Source organism: Vulpes lagopus, chromosome 7, assembly GCF_018345385.1.
Source record: "Vulpes lagopus strain Blue_001 chromosome 7, ASM1834538v1, whole genome shotgun sequence".
Taxonomy (NCBI): Eukaryota; Metazoa; Chordata; class Mammalia; order Carnivora; family Canidae; genus Vulpes; species Vulpes lagopus.
The window spans coordinates 86,305,690-86,331,664 of record NC_054830.1 but is presented as its reverse complement, the minus strand read 5'-3'; the positions used below and the strand labels follow the sequence as shown (position 1 = coordinate 86,331,664).

Below are 25,975 nucleotides of genomic sequence, written 5' to 3'. Positions count from 1 at the left end.
TACAGGGTTGCTCTGCATAAAGTTATTTATGGAAGATTCTTAAGGGGGAAAAGAATAGTTTAAGGGGAAGAGAAAAGTTGAGGGAATAGCAAAGAAGTAGCCATATAATTGCACACTTGGTAAAGAAATATTCCACTTTCTCATTATTCATCCCAAGCAAGGCAGAAAGTTAGCTATGGAAGGGGAATGGCCAAAATACAGATGCCATCCTATTTCAGTGATTGCAAGAATGATAGAGAAAAAATCAATTTTTCTGATATGAAGCTCCCATAACTTTCCTCTTCTTTGTATTTCATTATAACTAAAGGTATTTTAAAATATGAAAAAAACAAATTGTGTTCTCTTCTAGTTATCAGGGTCAGGGAGTTCAGAGGTCCACACATAGCCTTCATTGACATCTCAAGACTTGGTGTTGGTTTACCAAAGCCAGTAAGCCAACATCTGGCTCAGCTATTTTAGAGTTCAGTACATATAAGACAATGAATAAAATATAGCTGGCATCCTAAGGCTTTCCGTCTAAAATACAGATTTTATATCTTAAATTCTCAGATTGACCTAAGAAGTAAATATATTATCAATGTGCAGAGTTTGCTGGCATTCATATTTTTTAGACATTTTCTCTCCCCTCTTCAACTTCCATTTTTTTGTTTTCCAAAGAGGTGAGAAGGTAAAGTGATAAAAAAAGAAAAAAAAGATATCAAAGTATGTGTGAGAGAATAAATATTTAGATTAATTTGAAGATGAGCCACAAGAAAAATTGAGAAATTAGTACTTCAATCTAGCTCTACTTAGAATAAAGCACAAATAAAGATTTGGGAGTGGAATGGTTTCTTTGTGGTCTAGGAAAAAAAAAAAAGATTTTTTTTTTTTTTTATGATAGTCACAGAGAGAGAGAGAGAGAGAGAGGCAGAGACACAGGCAGAGGGAGAAGCAGGCTGCATGCACCAGGAGCCCGATGTGGGATTCGATCCCAGGTCTCCAGGATCGCACCCCGGGCCAAAGGCAGGCGCCAAACCGCTGCGCCACCCAGGGATCCCCGGAAAAAAAAAAGAAAAGAAATGGAAGGCTCTAGAGAACCATCCTCCTCCTCACCATCCATTTAATGTTCAGTGCCTTCATTCAGAAATGTATACTAGGGAATGCGATATAAAGAGAGGAATTAAAGTACTTAAGAGACTTGAAGAAAGAATGACTGTATTTTAAAGAGAAAAGAATGGAGATAATTTTGCCAAAATCTTCCTACACGGTTCTGAGTAACTTCCAGTTGTATTTACGGGACATCACAGGTGACAGTGCATATCCAGAAACTGAACACATTTACATATAGTTGACACAAAGCAAACAGAAGTAAATGAAGATTCACGGAGAAAGGTCCATGCTTGTCACTCTGAAGATGCTCTAATTCTCAGGCTTAGCCTTAGAAGTTATTTTTAGGTTAGTTCAAGGTAGGTCAGGTATCTGTTCAGGTGATTCTGACCACAGACCACACTGAAACACTGCTCTGTGTAGAGCTATTTCTTCTCTCATTTCATCTTTCTAAGTGTAGCAGCTTAGTGGCAAACATTATAGTGGGTGAGTCATCTTTACTATTACACTGTGTCTCTTGCATTTGTAGCTGGCTAAATATTCATTAACATAAAATGATAAATTGCTAGAATATTAATTATATTTTTTCTTAAAAGTCTCCATTATTTTCATATTGGATAATATTTATTTAATATTCATGTATATTATAATCATGAATTTTATTAAACACAGAAGTCAGAATTAAGCATTATGGAAGGATACAGAAGAGAAAAAAGGGAAAGAGAAAGATCTGACTTTTAAGTTCTACTGCCTATTTCTTGGTTGAATCACCTTCAGCAAGTTCTTCTCTAGCCAAAATCAAGGAAAACAACCACAGGATCATTCTACATCTCCTCCAAAATCTATCTATTTATTTATTTATTTATTTATTTATTTATTTATTTATAAAATTTATTTGTTTATTCAGAGGAATGGCAGAAACATAGGCAGAGGGGGAAGCAGGCTCCTCACAGGGAGCCTGACGTGGGACTCGATCCCGGATCCTGGGATCGCAACCTGAGCCAAAGGCAGATGCTTAACTGCTGAGCCACCCAGGCATTCCATCTCTTCCAAAATTTAAATTCAATAATTATACTCAATAGCAATTCAAGACATATTAAATATGTTTGTTTAGTCATCTAATTATTTATATAGTTAATTACTATAGAGCATGCCTTATTTTAAATGTGGTACCATAGTTAATTAAATGTCACAATGAATAAAATAAAAGCAGGTCACTTTCGGGCAGCCCCAGTGGAGCAGCGGTTTAGCGCCGCCTGCAGCCTAGGGCGGTGATCCTGGAGACCCGGGGATCGAGTCCCACATCGGGCTTCCTGCACGGAGCCTGCTTCTCCCTCTGCCTGTGTCTCTGCCTCTCTCTCTAGCTGTGTCTCTATGAATAAATAAATAAAATCTTTAAAAAAAAAAAGCAGGTCACTTTAACATATTTTATTTGGGCTTCATATCAGTAATAACTATATTTGCAATATGGCATTGGCTTTAAAATGATCATTTGATTAGTTTGACAATATGGAGATGTGTATATTACGTAATTATTAGGGGATGATGCTTTCACAAAGTAAAGAAGACAAAATCCCTCCCTTATGTAGCAAATGGCTTATGTTTCTCTAAACAATGTCAAGCTATTTCATTCTGCACGGTGAAATCTTATTGATCTCGAAAAACTCTACTCAACTGTCATTTCCTTCAAGAGTTCATTAAAGATAATCAATTCACACCCTCACGTTCAGATAATTTATCATTTATGTCCTGTGTGATAATTGTGTCTGTTGTATGATTTCCCATTTTTGCACATATTATATACTGCATGATGTATATATTCCTGCTTCACCCACTAAATTGTGAGCATCTTAAAAGACTCAATTGCATTCATTTCTATATTCTCATCCTAAAGAAAATATGTAGCTAGCACAAGGCAGATTCTGAATAGATGTTTGTCAATAACATATGAATTAATTTGTTGTCATCTTCTCTAATAACTCTACTACTCTTTTGGCAGGAGGAAGAGGATTGAATTATGACCCTTCGACACAAAGCACTGAAAACTATACTGAGCCATAACTGTAATGAAATGGAAGAGAGTTCCCACTCTTTTGCCCCATGCTGACTGCTATTTTAAACTAGCAAATAGCAAATTCTTTTAACATTACATTTGGTGCTCCTAGTTTGCTGATGCCTTGAGCATGTATTTAGCATTCTTATTGGGTATGAAAGCACTGAATATTTAAGAGAAATGGGTCCTAAAATTAGAATGAAGTAACTTAAGTCCTAACTCTGCCATTTATTAACTATGTAATGTTAGACAATTTATTCTCCCTCCCTGAAACATACTTGCCTTGTTTTCTCCTCGGTGAACTAAGGGAGAAAGCAATACCTACTCTGCTAAAGTACATGATGGGATTAAAAAAGAGCATTTCAATTCAGTGCTCAGCACTTTGAAAATATTTAATAAATGTAAAATTAGAGTCCATAGCCTCTTGATTATAATGGAAATTTTTTGATTATGAAGGAATCTGATTGTAAAAGGAAATGTCTGCACTATTTCATTATTCGGTGTAATTTTTAATGCTGGTTTAAGATAGTATTTTTCATTGTGTTAAAGAATTATTGTTGAAGTGCCTGGGTGGCTCAGTTGGTTAAATGTCCAACTCTTGGTTTTGGCTCAGGTCACACTCTCAAGGTCGTGAGCTCAAACCTTGTGTCAGGCTCTGTGCTAAGTGCAGAGTCTGCTTGAGATTCTTTTCCCCTTCTTTCTCACCTCCTCTGCTTCTCCCCCCTGCTCAAGCTCTCTCTTTCTCTCTAAAAATAAAGTCTTTTTAAAAAATAATTATCTTTTTATTTTCCCAAGTTTTTATTTTAATTCCAGTTATCACACAGTGTAATATTAGTTTCAGGTGTACCATATCATGATTCAACACTCCCATACAACACCTGGTGCTCATCACAATTGCACTCCGGTAATCCTCATCACCTATTTAACCCATCACTCCCACGCCCATTTCTCCTTTGGTTACCATCAGCGTGTTCTCTCTAGGTAAGAGTCTATTTCTCGGTTTGCCTATTTCTTTTCTTTTTTCTCCCCCCTTTTTTTTCTTTCCAAGTTTTTATTTAAATTAAAGAATTGGCTATTAAATCTGGAATAAACATTGTTGATTTCAACAAATGCATTCTTAGTACCAGTCAAAATATTCATATATATTTTCTGCTTTGATCTATAAGTGTAATTAATTAACACAAGTCATTTTATAATTTTATTTAACCCTAACATTTACATGATTAAAGCACATTGTTCTTTTATTAAGTTACTGAATGAATGTTTTCAACTTTTATCTTCTGTCTTCTTTGTGTTATTTTATAGTTTAGGTTGTTTTGGTATCAGGGTTCCCAAGATGAACAGAAGAGATTCCATCTTTTTCTTTGATTGGCCAATAGTATAAAAACTATTTGATCCTTGTGTTTGCTTATTTTTAAAAAACTTATTCTTGACTTTTTGTTTTCTTTCAAATCTATGTGCTAGGAAAACATAGAAATACATATTTGTTAAATATTTATTGAGTGATAGATACTTTGCATACACTATTTTTGCAGTACACATCAATAATTAGTATTATTTCTACTTCTTTGAGGTGGAAACATCTTCAGCGGGGTTATTTTCTTAAACTAGGTTGTTAAAAGATAAGATTTATATATAGGCCAGTCTGTCTCCATTAGACCATCCTATATTTAATCACAAAATCTAAAATGGAACAATTTTCTTTAAGAACAAAGATTCAAGTATGGAGATGAATGGGGAAAAAATACCACTTCTTAATTTTGCAATTTTGAAATAAACCACATTTAGCAAAAGAAAAACAAGCAAAATTCAGCAATTTAAAAATGATATTCAGAAAATAATCTAGCAGTTTTTAAATTCTATTGCAAAACAACTAGATTTGCAACATTGTCAGTAATAAGGTAAAAAAAATTATATGCATATATACAAATTTTGTATGTGAATATAAAATTCTTTTAAAATTTTTTGAAGTGTGAAATGAAAAATAAATGGAACATAAAAAGTAATAAGTAATCTGGCTATAAATATGTAACAAATTGGCAAATCATAATATTTTAAAAATCATAAAATAAATATATTGTAGAAAAATGAGAATATAAAGGAAAAAAATCAACACCAAATGACACATTTGCAGGTTTGGCCGTAGTATAATAAGTCAAAAGTTAAGAAAGCCTTGCCTCAAATAGAGAAGTAGATCACTCAGTCTTTCTATGCAATTTCTTATAGTTTTCATATTTCTATATTTGTAACCTCACCAAGAAAATCTTGCTGCCCAAATAAAATTATATTCCCCAAATCTTCAAACATAGTGATGTATAGACATAAATCAGAAAGTGGGCACTCTAGAAATAACCTTCTTTTTTTAAAAAACTGCCAGACTTCTTATTTAAACCTAACCACTAATAAAGCCTCTTTTTAATTACAAAGTCAATTTTAGGAAACATCAGGTGACATTTTCTTGATATTTAGTAACACCATTTTACAGATAAAATAGGAACATTCCTTCATGATTACACAATTTTCAATTTAAACTTGTTGACTCACTATAAATCCTTGCTTCATCTGTTGTACTACATTTTCATATATATTGCTTCCTGATGAACTAGCACATGTATGTCACTGTTTGAAAGAGAGAATGAGGCAGAGCAAAGGGATTATTTACATTCCCTGCTATGGCTGGGGTGAGGTGGGGATTACTGTGGGTTGCAGGGCACAGGACTGGACCCGCAGTCCAGTGGCACAGAACCACAGTGTCATTGTTCTATATAAAGGATATGTGACTCACATTCAAAGAGAATAGGTATAAACTCTATAAGGTTCTGGAAACTTTACTCTTGCCCCTTTCCTCCTTTTCTTTGTGTCAAATCCATAAGTTTACACAAAGTAAAATAGCCCTATGTTATGATGTGTGTGGTTAACCAATTTGAAATATCTTCTCCTGTATTCATCATTATATTATGGCCGTATTGAGAGGAAGCAGAGTTTCTCATCCATTATTCAATCCCTTTGTGACTTAAGATTTTGAAGTATGAATGTCAGCAAAAGACTAAAAACTAAGCATATTTCAAGGATTCTGGTATCATTGAAGAGGACATAGCTGTTGATGGTATACATCATCAAATTATAACTTAAGATTTCTCATGGCAAATATCAAATATCTTTTCCTCTACCCTAATTTTTCTGATCACTATGGAGTAAAGGTTATTATGGTTTTAGAACTTAGAGAAAATTTGGAGATGATGTAGCAATCAATAAAATCTTTAAGAACTTTCCTTTCTGAGGAGAGCTTGTAATAAAGTATGCCCTGCTATATTAAAAAAAAATATGTTAAGATTCTGCATATCAGAACAGATTCCATGCTTTCTGAGACACTAGAAAAGAATTCCAGTATGGTTGACATACAGTGTTATATTAGTTTCAGGTATAGGACATATTGATTAAACAATTCTATACATTATTCAGTGTTCATCATGATAAGTATATTCTTATCACCTCTTTAACCTATCCCCCACACTTCCCCTCTGGTAACCATCAGTTTGTTCTCTATAGCTAAGAGTCTGTTTCTTGGTTGTCTCTTTTTGTTTGTTTGTTTGCTTTGTTTCTTAAAGTCCAAATATGAGTGAAATCATATGCTATTTGTTCTTCTCTGACTGACTTACTTCACTTGGCATTAGACCCTCTATTTCCATCCATGTTGTTGAAAATGGTAAGATTTCATTCTTTTTATGCCTGAGCAATATTCTATTATATAAATATACCACACCTTTATCCATTAATCTGGATACATGGCTGCTTCCATAATTTGGCCATCATAAATAATGCTGCAATAAACATAGGGGTGCATGTATTGCTCAAAAAAAAAAAAAACCAGAGGAAACCAGGAGATGCTGGAGCCCTATATTAAGTTGAAAGAATTGTATATGCATCTGTAACAATTAAATCAATTAATGATGCTACCTGTCACTAAATTAGCTGACACCCTGTTCAAAATAAGATTTCCAGGATAGCTGGTGGCCAAGATAATTCTGAGAGACTAAATATTTTTTTAAAGACTTTATTTTATTCATGAGAGAGCCAGAGAGAGAGAAAGAGGCAGAGACACAGGCAGAGGGAGAAGCAGTCTCCATGCAGGAAGCCCAATGTGGGATTCCATCCCAGGACCCAGGGATCATGCCTTGAGCCAAAGGCAGAGACACAACTGCTGAGCCACCCAGGCATCCCCGGAGGGACTAAATCTTATAATCATTATGCATATTTATAAAGGGTCATGTGAAAAGAAAGCTGACAGGCAATATTTAATTTTTTCTACTGTATATCTTTTACAAACACAGGATATCTGTTCTAGAGGACTAATATCAATTAATATCAACTGACCAAAATTTAAGTTATAAAAAGGGGCAAGAATGCATAGGATATTTAGTTATTTGCTCCTTTTCAGGATTTCATTCATAGAAATGGCATAATGCCTTTCTTGTCTTTCCTCCTGTATTCTAAGCATTAATTTCAAAAGCAGGTGCATCTTATTATCCTGTGTGTTAAGTAACTGAAGTTTATTTTTTATTTTTTCACGGGGGAAATTCTGCCTTTTTTAAAATATACATTTATTTTTTATTGGTGTTCGATTTGCCAACATATAGAATAACACCCAGTGCTCATCCCATCAAGTGCCCCCCTCAGTGTCGGTCACCCAGTCACCCCACCCTCACCCACCTCCCCTTCCACCACCCCTAGTTCGTTTCCCAGAGTTAGGAGTCTCTCATGTTCTGTCTCCCTTTCTGATATTTCCCACTGATTTTTTCTCCTTTCCCCTTTATTCCCTTTCATTATTTTTTATACTTCCCAAATGAATGAGACCATATAATTTTTGTCCTTCTCCGATTGACTTATTTCACTCAGCATAATACCCCAGTTCCATTCACATCGAAGTAAATGGTGGGTATTTGTCATTTCTAATGGCTGAGTAATATTCCATTGTATACGTAAACCACATCTTCTTTATCCATTCATCAGTAACTGAAGTTTAAATAAAAACTTAAAAAAAAAAAAAAAAGCAGGTCCATCAACTGACCTATTTTTCCGGGTTAGGTTTCAATGGAAATATCATGAAGTATCTTGGCCAGAAGGGGGGCTCTTTTTCCCAGATCTCTGGCAGTAGTGTTGAGGCTGATTACAAAAACCCAGGCCACTAATTTACATTGCTTGCTTTCCTCTTTTCCATATTGTCTGCCATGCTAATTTATAAGGAAATTAAGCTAATTGGTAGTATCGCTTCCATATAAGCCAGGGTATATTGCAAAAAGGGTGACAATATTTTTCAGTTCTTCTCACTAAGAACAGGAATGTTTTGCCTCACCATTGAAAATAGGCTGGCCTTAATATGTCTAAAAGAAGATGAAGGAAGTAAAATTGTATAAAACCCAATGCTAGATTTCAAGAGCCCTTTCTTTGTGTGCTAGGTAAATAAACCTAGCTAGCTTGCTGGAGAAGAGACTAGGTGTAAGAGAACAAAGGCCCCTCAGCCAACAGCCAGCCAATTGCCAAACATGAGAGTGATACCATCTGGAACCAGTCACCTCCCATTTAACACACGAACTGACTGCACAAATATGATCAAGCATGCTAAGACCAGCAAAGCCCAGCCAAAAGAACTGCCCAGAAAAATTATGGACTAAATTATTGGAAGCTGTTTTTAAGCCACAATATTTAGGGGTAGGATGTCACAGAGCAATTAATAACTGACATGTAGGGATCCCTGGGTGGCGCAGTGGTTTGGCACCTGCCTTTGGCCCAGGGCGCGATCCTGGAGACCCGGGATCGAATCCCACATCGGGCTCCCGGTGCATGGAGCCTGCTTCTCCCTCCGCCTGTGTCTCTGCCTCTCTCTCTCTCTCTCTCTCTCTCTCTGTGACTATCATAAATAAATAAAAATTAAAAAAAAATAACTGACATGTAACCCCATGTCATTTTAGGACAACCATGTAATAGCAAATTAATTACTATATTTTTGTACTATAATTTCACCTACCATCCCTGTTATTACACCCAAGCTAGATTTCTCTTTTATACTGTCTATAAAGTCAGGCACTATATTTACTTACTCTCACATTAATGAGTTCCGCATGTAAAGACTAGGATTGTGTAAGAGTACAATAGTTAAGTGGTCAACTACTAGCATCACATTTGGAATCCTTCCCACATATCGGGTCTATGATCTTAGATAAATGAGTAAATTTTTCCTTTTTTAACTTCAAAAAATGAGGATAATAATACCTATATAAGGTAGGTACCTTATATAGCTGCAATGAGGAGAAACTACCATACTATATTTAATGTTTCATGTGTAATAGGTATTCCATGGACTTCTAGTTTTAAATCTTCTAGCACATTGTGGTAGCCCTGCCCTAATGTTTTTTTATTAATATATAATTAATGTATTATTTCATCTCCTTTAACTCCTGTAGTTTCTTTCTTTAAATGCCTTTATATACTGTATCTTCACAATGAAAAAACAAACTCATCTAGAGCTACTATGAAAGAAACAATCACATATACTCTCAATAGTATGCAATGCTAGGGGTGCCTGGGTGGCTGAGTGAGTTAAGCATCTGCCTTCAGCCCAGGTCATGATCTCCGGATTGTAGGATCCACCCTGCGTAGGGCTCCCTGCTCAGTAGGTAGCCTGCTTTGCCCCTTCCCCCTGCTTGTGCATGTTCTCTCCCTCTGCCAAATAAGATCTTTTAAAAAACAAAACAACAAAACAAAACAAAACAAAATAGTGTGCAATGCTGTAGGTCCTTTTCCTTTAATTTTTTAATTTTTTTATTTTTTAAAAGATTTTTATTTATTTATTTATTCATGAGAGACACAGAGAGAAAGAGAGGCAGAGGGAGAAGCAGGCTCCATGCAGGGAGCCCAACGTGGGACTCGATCCCGGGACTCCAGGATCATGCCCTGGGCCAAAGGCAGGCATTAAACCCACTGAGCCCCTCAGGGATCCCTCTTTTTCCTTTTATTATGACCTGGAACATTCCCATCATATGATCACATTGATATGGGTGGTATCCAACATTACAGCCTTTTTATTTACTTTTCATTTTTTTGGAATGGGGGTATTCATTTTTCCAATCAGAAGCAAATCAAAAGGTAAATTATGTTTAATGATTTAGAACAATAAAAGCAGGTATTTTACCTACTACCACATATTCTCTAAGGAGTAATGTCTATATACTCGTTGTACCAGCTGCCTACACTCTGTGATAACAAATATATTTTCACAACATGATGACTGTCCAAAGAAGTCAAAAAGGGAACTCCTTCACAGGGCAATTTCTTTAGACACTGTGTTTTTTTTTTTTGGTTGTTGTTATTGTTAAATGCAGATAAATTGCTTTCTTTTGAAATGCCTATTCAGCCTGCTTCTTTCTGAGATCCACTTTAGCCATATTTTCATTTCAAGATTAAATTCATCTATAACTATAATTTGCTTTGCTTTAGAGGAGATAGAGTCATTTGTTTTGAAGTTGAGCACATTCAAGGTACTTTGAACTATATCTCTGAAATCAACCACTCAAAATGAAATTTTTCTTTTTGTCATTATGAAGGTCAAATGGAAGATCAATGGACACACACACAATAATACAATTATAATAGTTTATCATATCAATAAACATTTTTGAAAAAAAAGGCTTAAAATACCTCCCCCCAAATAAAAGTGCCTACCTTATATGGCCATAAATGAGATAGATACACAACGCTTCCTAAAACATGTGATATATATGAATCCTCACTTGCAAAAAATAGTGGACAGGTAACAGTTAGCTAGCTAGAAAATATACCTAAAAAGTCAGCATCAGTTCAGGAGTTTATAATACCTGTTCCTAATTTTTAAAATTGAACTTTGGAAGGTACCAAAACTGTTAAATTCAGGTGGCAATTACAGCAGTGTATGAGGTGTACTAAAACTCAAGTAGATGACAGTTTTGAAATCTGAAACTAAAGTCTATTTATATTTTGGGAGGATAAGTAATGGCCTTGTTTACTAATATACTGTTATCTGACATATACACAGGGCTTGTAATACCAGGACTGATCTCATATATCTGAAAAATAAGTAACATTGTTGATGTTTTTAAATAAAACTGTAAGTTCAGTGAATCAAAAGTTACATTTATAACCATAACAATTTAGAAGTAGAAAAGATGGGAAATATTTTGCATGGAATAGCACAATTCTACCACCATTGCTACAAAAACAACTCAAAAGAATGTTTGATTTTGTTTTGTTGTTTGTTACTTCGAAGAGAGTGAATAGAAGTTTTTTTTTTTAATATGCAGTATGTTGTGATAACTTTTATATCCTTTGCCATGTTTGTAAAAGATGAGGATGGAGAAGCTTTTCCTGAGAAGCAAAGGGCTTACATGGAGGCTTAAGGTCCACCCAAAAGGATGAGGTTCAATAGAAGCAATCTTAGAGTGTTTGAATTAAAGGAAATGAGACAAGCACCTTTTCCTTGATTTTATAACTAGATTGTTTTTATTTTCCTCAGCAACAAGAATATAGATCATCACTTACCTACCAAACTGCTCTTTTAACAATCATGATTCAACTCAATGTTACTTCTTCCCTTTTCCTCTATGATTTAAGTTCAGATTTTTATTTGAACTCGTATTATACTTGACTATAATTTTCTTTTTTAAAGGTATACTGTCTCTTTATCTCTCTCTCTCTCTTCACCCTTCCATCCCTCCTTCCCTATCTTGCTCTTGCTCTCACACTAGGTTTCTCTCTGATATTAGTACCCCTTCAGTGGGAAAGGAGGTTAAATTTCATCCCATTGATTTATCCATTTATTCAACAAATACTTGGTTGAGCACTTATCATAAGCCAAGTACTTCACCAATAACTGAATGATGATACAAAAAAAATTGCTAAAAGCACAGTCCCACTATCAAGACACATTATATCTAATTGGGAAAACTGACTAGAATATGCATGGTCACTGTATTACTTCAAATATACTATGAAGAGTAAAGGGCTATGAGATCATATAGGGAGAACCCTTAATGGAATTAGAGTGTTCAAGAAAGTTTCTTGTAAGCAAGGACATTTAATGTGAGATGTGTAGAACAAATGGCAGGGGGGACAGTATGTGTACAGGCTTAGGAATGAGACAGAACATGATCAGGAAGTAAGATATTCCGTATCACTGAAGTATAGAGTGTATGTCTATTGCTTTAACACAGAGTGTGTCAAGTAGTAGTACCTCAATAAATGTTGAAAAAAGACTAAGTAACACTTTACAAACCATTCCATATGGTTGACAGGTCTACAAAAATGTAGCATTATTTGGGGACAAAGGACGTCAGCAAAGGAGTTTAGGGTCTGCCTCTTGCCATCATTCAGCCCACAATATTAACTAGCAAAGGCTTTCAGGGATATGTTAAAGTATGCTGTCTTGTGAGGAGGGGGGGTCAAGAACAGCTTTTTCTGTCAGGGTCTTTTTAGTGATCACACATGATACGTAAACAAAGACTGGCATTTAGCACACAAGAGGTGTTTTAGAAAACTTGTGCTCTCGGTTTTTTTCATCTCTCAGAGGTCTCAGATTTCAAAGGAGTCTTCTTTTCCTTTCCCATTATTTCTCTTTCATTCAAAAACTCCATATGAATCCTCCCTATTTGCCAGACACTATACTACATACTTAAATTAAAGGGATACAAAGATATTAAAACACCAAAAGATGTAGTCCAGTGGAGAAGACAAACTAAGAACTCCTCTCATTTTTTTAAAGATTTTTACTTATTTATTTGACAGAGGGAGAGAGAGAGAGAGAGAGAGAGAGAGAGAGAGAGAGCATAAATAGGACAGGCAGAAGGAGAGGGTGAAGCAGGCTTCCTGCTGAGCAAGGAACCCAAAGTGGGGCTTGATCCATGACTCTGGGATCATGACCTGAGCTGAAGGCAGATGCTTAACTGACTGAACCACCCAAGTGCCCAAGAGCTCCCTTTGTTTCAGGGCTCTGCTATACGTAGATAGCCACCGTTACTTATGGAGCATCCATTATGTATTTTGCACTTGATACATATTCTCTCCTTAATCTTTACCATAACCCTATGAGGTAAGAAGCTTCATTTTCTATATCAGGAAGTTGAAGCTATTTATTTATAAAGGTTAAGCCATTGGCTTAAATTCATACAACTAATAAGTGACAGAGATGGATTTTGCAAAGGTTCGTCCCACATTCTTAAACCTTGGGTTTTGCACTTCTATTCTTACCAAGCATATCATGATCCTATTCCACAAATTTTTAAGCGAAGGTAAAAAGCAATCCAAGGTAAGTATCATGATAATGCATTTTAGACCTTATTATCCATTCCCCCTAACAATATCACATCTGTGTTTCCTTTGCACTGACTCTGTGTGTGTAATACAGTTAGGTACACCCAAGACAGGAGCATCATGAAACATATGCAATCATTTCCCCAGGATCTTTTAACATGGCAAAATATTCCTTAATCATAAAAAGGTAACGGGTTGAAACCAGTTATAGTCATGCATCACTTCCTAATTTAAAATGATGCCTCTCCTAATAATGTAATTTCACAGAACAATAAACAAAACAGCCATCTATTTGGCTTTTATATTTCATCTCAGGATCAGGAACAAGGGTTTCTGATATTTGAGAGGATTCGTTGGGCAATGTTTGAGAAAAGCATTTAAGAAAATCACAATGTGAGTAATAAGCAAAGGTGGAATGAGGATCTTGTCTGCCTTAACCCTCTGGTTGATAAAGCAGAACAGCTGCTTCTCCATAAAGAAAGGCAACGGTGAGGTTTAGACTGTGTTTTCATTTTCCAAAAGCAGGCTACTTTCATGTCTAATCAATTCTCTGGTTCATCAGAATGGTTAATTGCTAAGAAAGTCATCCAATTGAAATGACTGGACCTTATCAACTACCTGGCAATGTAGTAGGGTTTTCAGTCAACAGCTTCAATTGACCCCAAAATGGGGTGATTTATTCAGCTTTAACCAGAGATGTGAGGCTGTGATAAAGCTTAACCCTGCTTTTCAACAGGACATGGTGGTCTCAAATGTAGTTGCCTTTGATTATAGCAGAAGGAGCACAAACCTTAGAATCAGACATGGATTTGAAACCACTTCTGTCATTTACGAATGACTTTTGATAACTTGAATTTGTCAAGGGTGTATTCCCTCAATTGTATAATAATGAAATTAATATTTATTGCATATAGGGAGAATGTAAAGCAATATAAAGTAGGGAACTATTAGTACTTCCTAGTTCTATTTTGTTATCCTGTGATCAAAAGGCAGTCCTAATACAAGCAGGTAGCTGGAGAAAACAAGATTCTTTATCTTGCTTTAACTATCTGTCTAACTCATTAAATAACTTTGGTTGAAAGAAAGCCCAGTGTTTACTTACATACTTTTTCTGACAATTGTATCATAGCCATGGAAAATGGAAACAGTACTATTCTAATAAATCATCTTAACAGCTCAGTAAGTTTTTAATGTTGCCTTAGCACTTTTATCTGTTTAAAGAAAAATGAGATAGAAATAAAGAGTTCTCTGGTATTATCCTGCCTCTGTAAGCTTGCAGAACACACTGAGAGGGCACTGTGCATTAAGAATACATTGCATATCTTGACTTTTTTCTTCCTCTAACCTCAAAAGAGATTCAAATATCAGGCCAAAAATGTGATAGAAGAATAACAAAGCCCTCCCTTCTTTCCATTATGGATTAAGGACAATATATTGGTTCCAAAGATATATTCCTCTGGCTTAAACATCAGATAAAAAAAGGTTGCATAATTCTCTCTCTAGTGGATGAGGTCCACCTGTCCTCAACCATTCTTTAATAGGTAGTGGCAAACTAATGAATGATATGGAGCTCTGCACAACCGATAACATTATATGAGGCTGTTCAGCAGGCCAACGTCTCCCACTTTTTTCAATTGAGAACCCTGAAATGCTAGAAATTTACAATAACCTAAAGAATCCTTTAGCTTTATAGTAGAAATTGGTGGTAAAAATAGTTTTTGAGTTTTTACAAAACTAATTAATTACCATCCCCACCACCACTAAAGTATTTCACTTTTTCATTTCTGTCTGTTCTTTGCTGGTTTTTCAACCTTACCAAAAATGCTGCCCATGGTGTTCAGTTGGACCTAAATTCATATATTTAAAGTTGAGAAGTAGAGAAAAGAGGGAGAAGAGCAAGAAATTGAAGATAGCCTTAGATAGGGTGTAATGAGATTTGCAGTTATTCAACAAACATGTATTTTTTTTAAGATTTTATTTATTCATGAGAGAGAGAGAGAGAGATTGGCAGAGGGAGAAGCAGGCTCCATGCAGAGAGCCCGATGTGGGAATCGATCCCCGGACTCCAGGATCATGTCCTGGGCCAAAGGCAGGCACTAAACCGCTGAGCCACTCAGGGATCCCCTCAACAAACATGTATTAAATCAACGCCTCTTCAATCCCCTGAAGCACCTACAAGGGTGATTTAGACAATCTGCACATTGCTTCCATTGAGTTAGATGTACGAGTTTGATTGCCAAAAACACCAGAAAGAACTCTGAGTAAGTAGTCCCCAAGGTGACAGAGGAGGGACAGTGTTCTCCTACAATGTGTATGTATGTGCATGCACAGGCATGTGTGTGTAATTTTAGGTATTTGCTGCAACTCTTAAAGGCTCATATGCTTCATTTCAATGCTGACTGACTGACTGATTGAGAACAGCTGCCTGGAGTACAATATAGAAAAAGATCTTGATGTTGATTGTAGTCTTGACGAAGAGGACCCTGTTAAGAGTGTTGGCCATGTGAATGAGGTGGGTGAAAGGCATCAACTGTGTTTTACAGTTTACCATCCCAGGACCAACAGGTAAAATTCAAGCTTACCATTACGGCATACAAGATGCATATTTCAGGGATCCCTGGGTGGCACAGCGGTTTGGCGCCTGCCTTTGGCCCAGGGCGCGATCCTGGAGACCCGGGATCGAATCCCATGTCAGGCTCCCGGTGCATGGAGCCTGCTTCTCCTTCTGCCTGTGTCTCTGCCTCTCTCTCTCTCTCTCTGTATGACTATCATAAATAAATAATAAAAAAAATAAGATTAAAAGAAAAACAAGATGCATATTTCATATTGCATCCTATGTTCTGGCATAGTACAAAGGAGAAGGCACTTACAGTTTATGTGCCATATTCTTTCATATCTTAGAGACTTTATTCACACAACTTCCTTCTTTGAGGATAATTTATTTCTCATTCCAACATCATTCTCCCAGAGAAAATCTTATCTTTCAATATTGAACTCAGATTTCTGATATCACTAGACCGTAAATACATCTGACTTATTCTGTTTCCCTATATTACTCTATAGAGGACTTTAGCATACTATTATATAAAAAATGGCTTTGTTTGCATTCACTATCACATTAGTGATCTCCTTCTGGGCAATAAAACTGCCCTAAAACTTAATAGCCTAAAAAGTTGGCTCAGTTGATGGTTCTGGCTCCATGTCTTTTAAGTTTGTGGTCAAGGTGTCAACCAGGGCTGTAGTCATTTCAAGACTTGATGGAGGCTGAAAGATCCAGTCCCTAGCTTACTCATATGGCCTCAGTTTCTTTTATGCCATTGGACTGAGGACCTCAGTTCTTCACTCTACCAGGCGATCCCTCTTCATTGGGATTCTCACACATGGCAACTTGCTTACCCTAGTGCAAGTGATCCAAGAAAAAGAAAGAAACCCCAAGGCAGAAGTTATAGTCCTTTGAATAATCTAAGCTCAGGTATGATATCCCATCACATGTCACATTCTATTCATTAGAAGCAAGTTAGTAAATTTAGCCCACACTTAAGGGAAAGAGATTACACATGGGCATGAATACTGTATCAGGAATCATTACCTGTCATCTAAGAGTCAGCCTACCACATATAGTATCTACCCTAACTGGACTGAAACTAAAATTAATTTTTCTGTGTTTCACTATCATCTGCCTCATGTCTGGTATAGTAAACACTGAAAAAATGAAGAAGAAAGGGTAGGAGAAAGAGACCGTGAGAGCCATCAAAGTCAAATTATGAATTATATCCCTTAAACAGTTGGAAATGACCGATCTAGAAAACTATTGTTTGGAGGAAATAAAGACTTTTAATATCTTAGCCAAGATTTAAATTCATGCAATTTCTACTAATGTGGACCTTGATTACATAATTTAACAGAAAAAGAAAGTGTAGCTTAACAACTGTTACATAGATCTGGAAAATAATCTGAAGTTAGAAATAAAAGACCATTTATGTTCATTCTCCAAGTTCATGGAGGCTTCTTGCAGTATATTTTGTGACTCTTCCAAAAGGCCCTGTGGCTGAAACACTGACATTTATAGATGCAGTTTTATGTAATAAACAGAAGTTCAATTAACTTAAATGGGCTATCTGAAATGTTTCCTCCAAAGTGAATTCTAATTTAGGCTGATTTCTCCTCAAATGCAAGATGGAAAAGTGTCCAGGCTCTTGCTTTAAAATATTTGATGTGACTCCCCTCTCCTTTGAAATATAGCTCTTATTCACACACTCCATCTTTCTTCTTAAACATGTAGATGATGGGAAAACACAAGTAATTAAAATTTGATCCCTGCTCTCAGAATCCAGTGTACACAGACCCAAATAGCCATCTAACCACATAGCGATAATATAACATGAATGTACGATAATGTGAAATAGTATTGTGTTTGCATCATATACAAAGTACTGTAGGATCATAGGAAAATGGTGATTATCCTTGCCTGTTACTAGTCAGAAGGTCACACATATAAGATATGATACAGACCTTTATTAATCCAAAAGAAAGTATACAGTAGCTTGCCATATCTTTTAAAAGGAAGAAGTAATAGGAAGAAGATGATTTAGTTATGGGTCAAACTTCCTGAAACATTTACTGAATTTTACTAACAGGCCAATTTGACTTTAAAAGATATGCTTTGAGCCAAAATTGTATTGGATTTCAATAAATTATTCTGTCTTAATCAACATCCATTTACTTAGGAAAATAACAAAATATTTACTATTTCACATAAAATAGGAGCATTTCAATTGCAATTTCAGGAAAAAGAAAAGGAAATGATGACGAAAAAAATCACAAAGCAAAACTTTCCTTGTCACAGCTCAGAGAGGCAACCATAATAGTCTCCAGTTCAGTTTAACTGTGATTGATTTTGTAGCAATATAAATGTACAAACAATAAATTTATTCACATGAGTTAATTTGATTATAGCTCCAGAAATAATAAAGGGCAGTTTGAATGCGTTCAGACCTGAATTCTGTCTCCATTTTCTTTGCATTTATGGTCACATTAATCATGAGAGTAGAATAGGAAAATGTTCTAAGATACACTTTATCTTAAAAGTGCAATTAATATAGTTAAAGGATTCTGATATTTGTATTTAATTCTGATTAATTTCCATAATAGAACATTGCATATAAAAGAGATGTTAACTTCATCTTAACTATATTTTCAAATTATCAGCCAAATATACTGAAGATTAATCACAATCAATTTCATTCACAGAAAACAAATGTTGTATGAAGTCTTACTTGAATTTCTAGAGAATTCTAGAGAGAGTTGGAACAGGTGGGATGTGACACTATATAACCCGTAAGAATATGTATTTTTTATTCCAATCTTGATTCTCTTGAAAAAAATCTGGGGGCAGGAAGAACTAGACAACAGTTTAGCTTTCTTAGAAATAACTTTTTAGCATCAAAATGTCTATTATTTCTCTGAAATAGTGGTAAATTACAAAGAGGTGGAATGGGTAAAATGGTTGAATAAAATTTAGCATTGGGATTTAGCAAGTAGATCACATGTACTCTTGAAGACTTTCTAAATTAAAAAAGTCCAAGCTAGTTATCTCTGTCCTCCTCACCCAGTTACACACTCCATACCTATAAAAATGGGAAGATCTAGGCCACTGGACATAGAGACTAGTCCCTACAGCTCTTTTCTTTCTGATTTATTCCACGGATAGCATTTGGAAAGCTCTATGTCGGGTACTGTGCTGTGTCGGATTGGTCTCTCTACTTAAGGTTTTATGACCTCGCAAGAGGAGACAGAACCCATTAAGCATAAGATTGTGCTGGTGAAAAGGAGGGAACAGATTTGAGATCTATTTCTAAAAGCAAATGGAGTAATCTTGATTTGAGACATAAGAAATGCTATTTTTGTTTTCTTCTTGCATTTGGCTTCTATCAAGCTGGAGGTCTTCTGTTTCAACATTCTCCATCAATGCCCTACTTTCTTCTGCTCTCTGGTCCAAAATTTTCAACATATTGTCTTCAAATGGAAAAGTTAAAACAAACAGATACAAATGTTTCTCTTTGCTTCTTCTCTGATCCATCATGTGAACCCACTTTTACTTTATTCTCTATGTTCATTCATAGCCTGGATATTCGTTTTCTCCATTCTTTTAAAAATGCTTATTGGCCTTTTTTTTCTATGTAAATGTTCAAATATTTATACAAAAGAAAAAAGAAGGGTGGAAAAGCATTGGTATAATCAACAAAGAATATATTTTACCATTCTATGGATGGTTTAGACCATTCTATACTCTCTCTTGAACAAATGTAACTTCTACATTTTTCTTTTTTTTTAATATTTTATTTCTTTATTAATGAGACAGAGAGAGAGAGAGAGAGAGAGAGAGAGAGAGAGAGAGAGAGAGAGAGAAAGGCAGAGGGAGAAGCAGGCTCCATGCAGCGAGCCCCACCCGGGACTTGATCCCAGGTCTCCGGAATCATGCCCTGGGCTGAAGGCGGCGCTAAACTGCTGAGCCGCCCGGGCTGCCCTACATTTTTCTCTTGCCCTACATTTTCTCACACTTTCACTCACTTTTAAAATGTATTCCCCTTTATCAGTGCTGACATTTTTTTCTTTGTCAAATTTGACTTTTGGGAAAAGGAGCATATCACATGCAGAATTTTTTTTACAGTTTAAAACATAGGGTGACTATTTGATTCATAAATATTAAAACAAAACCACTAAAAAGAAGAAATAATTAGGCACTAGAGACCAAATTCTATAGGATATAAGTACGAAATGCTAAATGAATTAATGGGAAAACTTTTAAATTTTATTGTAAAGTAACTCAACTCTTACTTATAAGTCATTTTAACTAGGTTTCATAATTTGATGATCAAGAAGTTTTAGGACTGTGTAACCTAAGAATTACTTGTGTCACATCTATGACAGGGATATCAATATGCATAAGAAGTAGCGTTATTGTGCTTTGCTAACCAGGAAAACTCCTAAAGTAGGAAAAGCTGCAATGTCTCATCTCCCAAGTCTATGGAAATGTTAAATGAGACAATGAATGAAAGAGGAGTGGTCCACGTAACTTCTCACGAGCTCAACTATGAAGGTTGATGCCCGTCACTCCATCTCACTTCAAGATTTCTGCAAAGAAACTAATGAACTTAATGAAGAATGAGAATGTTGTGGAAGATGAGCAATGTAGACTTGTTGCTGGAATGTAGGGTTATATATCTGTCCTTTGATCTTTGTCCCTGATTTATAGGGTTATAATGAGAATATGCCTTCTACTTTTGTGCATGAATCAGTTCTTTCCTTGGAGAGCAGAGAATTGGACTAAGGTGAAAAGTGATAGAACAAAAGACCAAGTAATATTGTAGTTATTATGTGTAATGGGGTCAATAGAGAGTAATAAAAATCAATATAAAAGATAATAGAATGAACAAAACTTGGAAAAGTCTTAGATAAATCAATAGAAACAGTGGACTGGGAGCATGTGAGGTTTCAGAGGAGTAAATACTTACTGATTGATTGACAGGCTGGTTAACATTCTTGCTGTTTACTTCATTCTTAGGACTTCTATTTATGTCTGCTAGCAGTGATCCACAGTAGAGAGTAGTTACTCGGATTCTCAACTTGGAGTTTTATTAATACTTAGTCCCTCTTTCTGTTCTTAACATAATCAATAGCCCACTCTACAGTATCTCAGAAGCTTTTGAACAAATTATCCACAGTAACAACATGCAACTGCAAAAAATTCAAACATTTTTCTTAACTTGATAAAGTCAAGACTTAAATTCATTCTTTATAAACAGTAAGTACTTTTGGGACACTAAGAATATGAAATCTTAATGGAGAATAGTTTCTGCCAAGACTTTTGTAACCCAATCATTTTGATTGTTGGCACTGGATCTAAACATATGTCATAATACCTAGAAATATTGACTGGCTTAATCAGGTCTCTGGCAGGAAACACACAGGATAGTCTGTCTGGGGGGGAGAAAACTAAAGAAGAATATTTTTAAAATTATGACAAGGTGGAGAAACAAACAAGAGATATTGAAGTACTCCAGCTCTAGAAAAAGCAGAAAGATCTTACCACCATGAGGCCCAAAGAAGAAAGATCAAGGAATGGTTAATGGGACCTTAAAAGCATGCTTCTATGGACACAGCCATCTGACAGGAATGGTAGACTTTAGTAAAGGACTGAAGCCACTCTGTGAAGACCTGGCAGAAAGTACTGGGGATTAAATATCCCAACCTCATTCTTCCTCCCACTTCTCATCTTTTGATGGTGCATCCATTGTCTAAACTCAGAAAGCCAAAGAGCAAGGAAGCTACACACATCAGCCTTCCAGGGATCATAGCAAGGTAGGGAAGGAGGAAAAGGGGTTCTGAAGGACAACCATATTTGGCACAGTAGAGCCTTCCATATCTGTCAATGCAGCATCGTACACACTGCCAAGCAATTTTTCCTCATCAGTTTAAATTTTCATTGCTAACACGATAGAGCTAGCTAGCTACCTTTTCCTCTTCTAGACATCTTCAAAACAATGAAAAAAAAATCTTTCTATACAAGAATTGCAAGGCAAGTGATTTAGAAGTATGGGCAAAATCACAAAGTTGGAATCACTGCCTTTGGTTCCAGTAATCTAGTTTTCTCCTTTGCTTGTTCCACCAAAGGCCTAGGGCTTTCATGATGACCTTCTTTCTCATCCTATTGATCTCTGTTGCTGTTGAAAAGTGACACCATGCAACCAGTCTTTTTCTCTTCCAATGCAGCTAAATAGCAAAGAGTGATAATAATTTGATCTTATAAATCTTCACTAATGCCACTGAAGATTATTGCCTTTGCCTTACATTTCAGAAAGGCAGGTATGAAAGATAATTTTGATGTCAGCAAGAAGTAAGAAGAAAGGAAAATACCATACAATTGCTCTGTATACCACAATCCTTGTGATAGTCACAGGGCTGTTTATTAAATATTTGTGTTTCTCCTCAGTATATGGTATTATTGTACTTCCTTCCTCACTGTGGTTAGGTATGGTCATGTGACTTGCTTTTGTCCAGTGATAGGTGTCACTTCTGGGAGGAAACTTTAAGCTCCAATGTAGGATTCCTATTGCTTTCTCCTTCTGCCTGCCATGGGGCCAAACAATGTTCCAGATAGTGGCTTCTCTGACAGCCAAAATTCTGAACTGAGTATAATATGATGGATATATGTCTCAACAAGCAATAAATCTCAGTTTTTTTTGAGACTCTGAAATTTGGTCTTATTTGCTACCATAGCATAACAAGCCCAAAAGGACTTACAGTATACTAGCCTGTATCACTAATATTTTATTTTTACAGAATGACACTTTGTTATCCTCAAAACCTTGATTTTTCACTATTCTGTTTTTAAAGAGCAAAAACATACTGAGGAGCATGTACATTTTCTGTATTGATATATCTGGGATACGGAAGGCTCAAAAAATTTCCAGAATATTAAATATGCATACTTAAGTGATTAGCTTATATAATCTGTCATAAGTCAAAGATTCAAAAAAGAATTATGAATAGTGTGATTATACAGTGTAACAGATATACTTTCAATGAAACATACAAGGACATTTCTAAAAGTGTGCTTCTAGGAAAATGTCTTTATAGCTCTTCAGAGGAATTTGGAAATGTTGCCACCCTGATAAAGCAAATCCCTAAATTATAAGGCTGGAAGGTTACCCCTGATATTCCCATACTATTGGCCTAATGAGTTCTTCCTATTTTTTTTTAGCTTCTTAAATTATCTAGAGCTTTTTAAATTGAAGTTATGCCTTTTTATAAAAGCCACAGAAGAGGAACAAGAAAGCAGAAACTCTGAAAATAAAAGTAATTTACCTTTGGATATAATTAAAAGACATAAATATCTCAGAGAATGCTTTTCTGTTTCAGCCATGACTGCTCTATGGAGTGGAGAAAAAAACAGAGATCACATTAAAACAAAATTAATCAGCTGAAACATACTACATATGCCTCAGTGATTAACAAGAATATTTTATTTCTATCAGTTATGCAAATGAGAACAAGGTATTTTAAGGTTTTCCCAGTTTGCATATTAATTCAGAATATATAAAATGATTTGAATAAAAATGACCTAGAGGCATATCTCAAAAAGTCTGTATACAAGCATAGCATTATAAATTCATTTGCCCTTTTGTAGCGTATTAACCCATCCTTTTCAGATGGAACTTTACATATTAAACTAATTTTCAGTTAAATAAAGAAGCCTCTTGTTGAAAGAGAAATATATAATCTATGACTTTGCTAATCTTTTTGGATTTTAGCCCACAGTTCACATTAGATGTTCTCAAACTTCAGCAATCATCAGATTTACCTTGGGCATTTATTTGAAAACACAGATGCCTCTGTGACTCCAGAAAGTTTGATTTGGTGGTCTAAGGTCAAATTTCCCAGGATATTTCTGATGCAACAGATCTAGTCCCTATCTATTGAGAAACACTGCCCAAGACAGGGCCCTTGGTATCTTATTGGAGATTGATTTTCTGAGTTTTCATCATGTATTTATAGATACCATGCTTTTCATACACATCCTTTTCTCTATCAAAGGAGAAAAGAATATTTTGTTCTATTGATTTATTTTCCTTGATGAAGAGTCAACTATTCATTTTTTATTAAGTGAGTAAGCCATTCATTATTCACATCATCACTTATTATTTGAGATTTACTGCAAGCAAATAACTCTCTAGAAGTGTCTAATTTGCAAAAATTAGAATGCAATAACTTAGTGTGTTTAAGAATGTGTTAATTGTCTCTGACTTCCTTGAAGTCACCTTCCTTGAAGTCAGACACCTCTGACTTCACCACTGTTTCTTATTGAGAATATTCTTCAAAATTTACATTGGTCAGACCATTTTATTATTATCTTATAAAAACTTTTCTGCCACTGACCATGCTTTTGTACATGTGTACTTTATTTGACTTGTGTGAATTCTGCAGGCTCTCATTTTCCTGGAGGTCTCCACAATATTTCCTGAACATAATAAAAACAGTGTTCAGTTTTACAGATTATAAAAATAAATGGACCCTACTAATTGTCATTTGGTCAGCTTACTTTCCATTTCTGTTTATTTCTTCTTTACGGACATATGAGATACACAGTAGAATAATTGGAAAGTATTTAGCAAAAAGTGACAAATGCATGATAATCCCTAAATCCTACCATTAAGATTTAACCACTGTTAAGTGTTTAGTTTATATACTTTTAAAATTGTCAGGAGTGCATATAATTAAAAAGCAAAGATCCATGTTTCGTGATTTTTTTATCCTGTCTACCTGTGTTCTTTTTTAATTCTTACCACTTTTTCCTGTCTCATCCCCCTATTTTGTTGTTGTTTCCAGGTTTACAGAGATATAATTGGCAATAACACAGTGTAAATTTAAAATATGCAATAATTTGATATATGTATATATTACAAGTGTTTACCACAGTAAGGTTAGTTAGCAAATCATATTAGTACCTTTTTTTTCTTTTATGGTGTTGTCATGGTGAGAATATTTAAGACCTATTCTCATAGCAGTTTTCAAATATACAATACAGTATTGTTAGCAATAGTCACCATGCTGTACATTAGATCCCTACAACTCATTCACCTTATAACTAAGTGTTTTTATCCTTTGACCAATATCTTCCCACTTTCCTAACCTTCCAGCTCCTGAAAATACCCATATGCTTTCTGTTTCTAGGAGTTTGACATTTTTAGATTCCACATATAAGTGAGCATACATAGTACTTGTATTTCTCTGTCTGACTTATTTTATTGAGCATAATGCTCTCAAGACCCATCTATGTTGCACAAATGGCAGAATTTCCTCCTTTTATGGCTGAATAATATTCCATTACAGATATATATATCACATTTTCTTTATCCATTCATTTGTTGATGGACAGATAGGTTGTTCCCATGCCTTGGCAGTGGTGGATAATGCTGCAATTAACATGGGATCCAGATATCACTTTGAGATAGTCCTTTCATTCCTGTGGTTAGATGCCCAGGAATGGGATTCCTGGATCATGTGGTAGTTCTATTTTTAATTTTTTGAGGACCTTCCATACAGTTTCCATAGTGGATGTACCAATTTATATTCCTCATGCACTGATAGTGCACCAGGGGTCCCTTTTCTCTATTTCCTCACTAGTTTCCTATTTTTAGAGCCAAAGCAGCAAATGTTTCAGTTAGATGCATTCATATTTTTTCTTTTCTCAAACATAGACTCACCTTGCAAAGGAAATCAAACGATTGTGTTCAGGAGAGCCAGGGTCCTCCACTGAATAATTAGGCCCATCTACATTTCTTGAGTGCTATCAGTGATATGCGCATTCTTCTGTCATTTACATATATTCTAATTATAATTCCTGGTTTTTCATTAGTTAAGAACATAATTTCATGGTTAGAAAGGCATATAAATCTTGTGGTGGAACGGGGCTCCCTTCATGGAGCCTGCTTCTCC

General features: G+C 35.4%; 1 protein-coding gene across 3 annotated transcripts in view; it reads right to left on the bottom strand.

Moving 5' to 3' along the window:
* The window catches only part of LINGO2 (leucine rich repeat and Ig domain containing 2), a 1,121,960-nt gene that overhangs the window by 433,780 nt on the left and 662,205 nt on the right, over nucleotides 1–25,975 (bottom strand). The gene's annotated exons all lie outside the window — the stretch shown is intronic.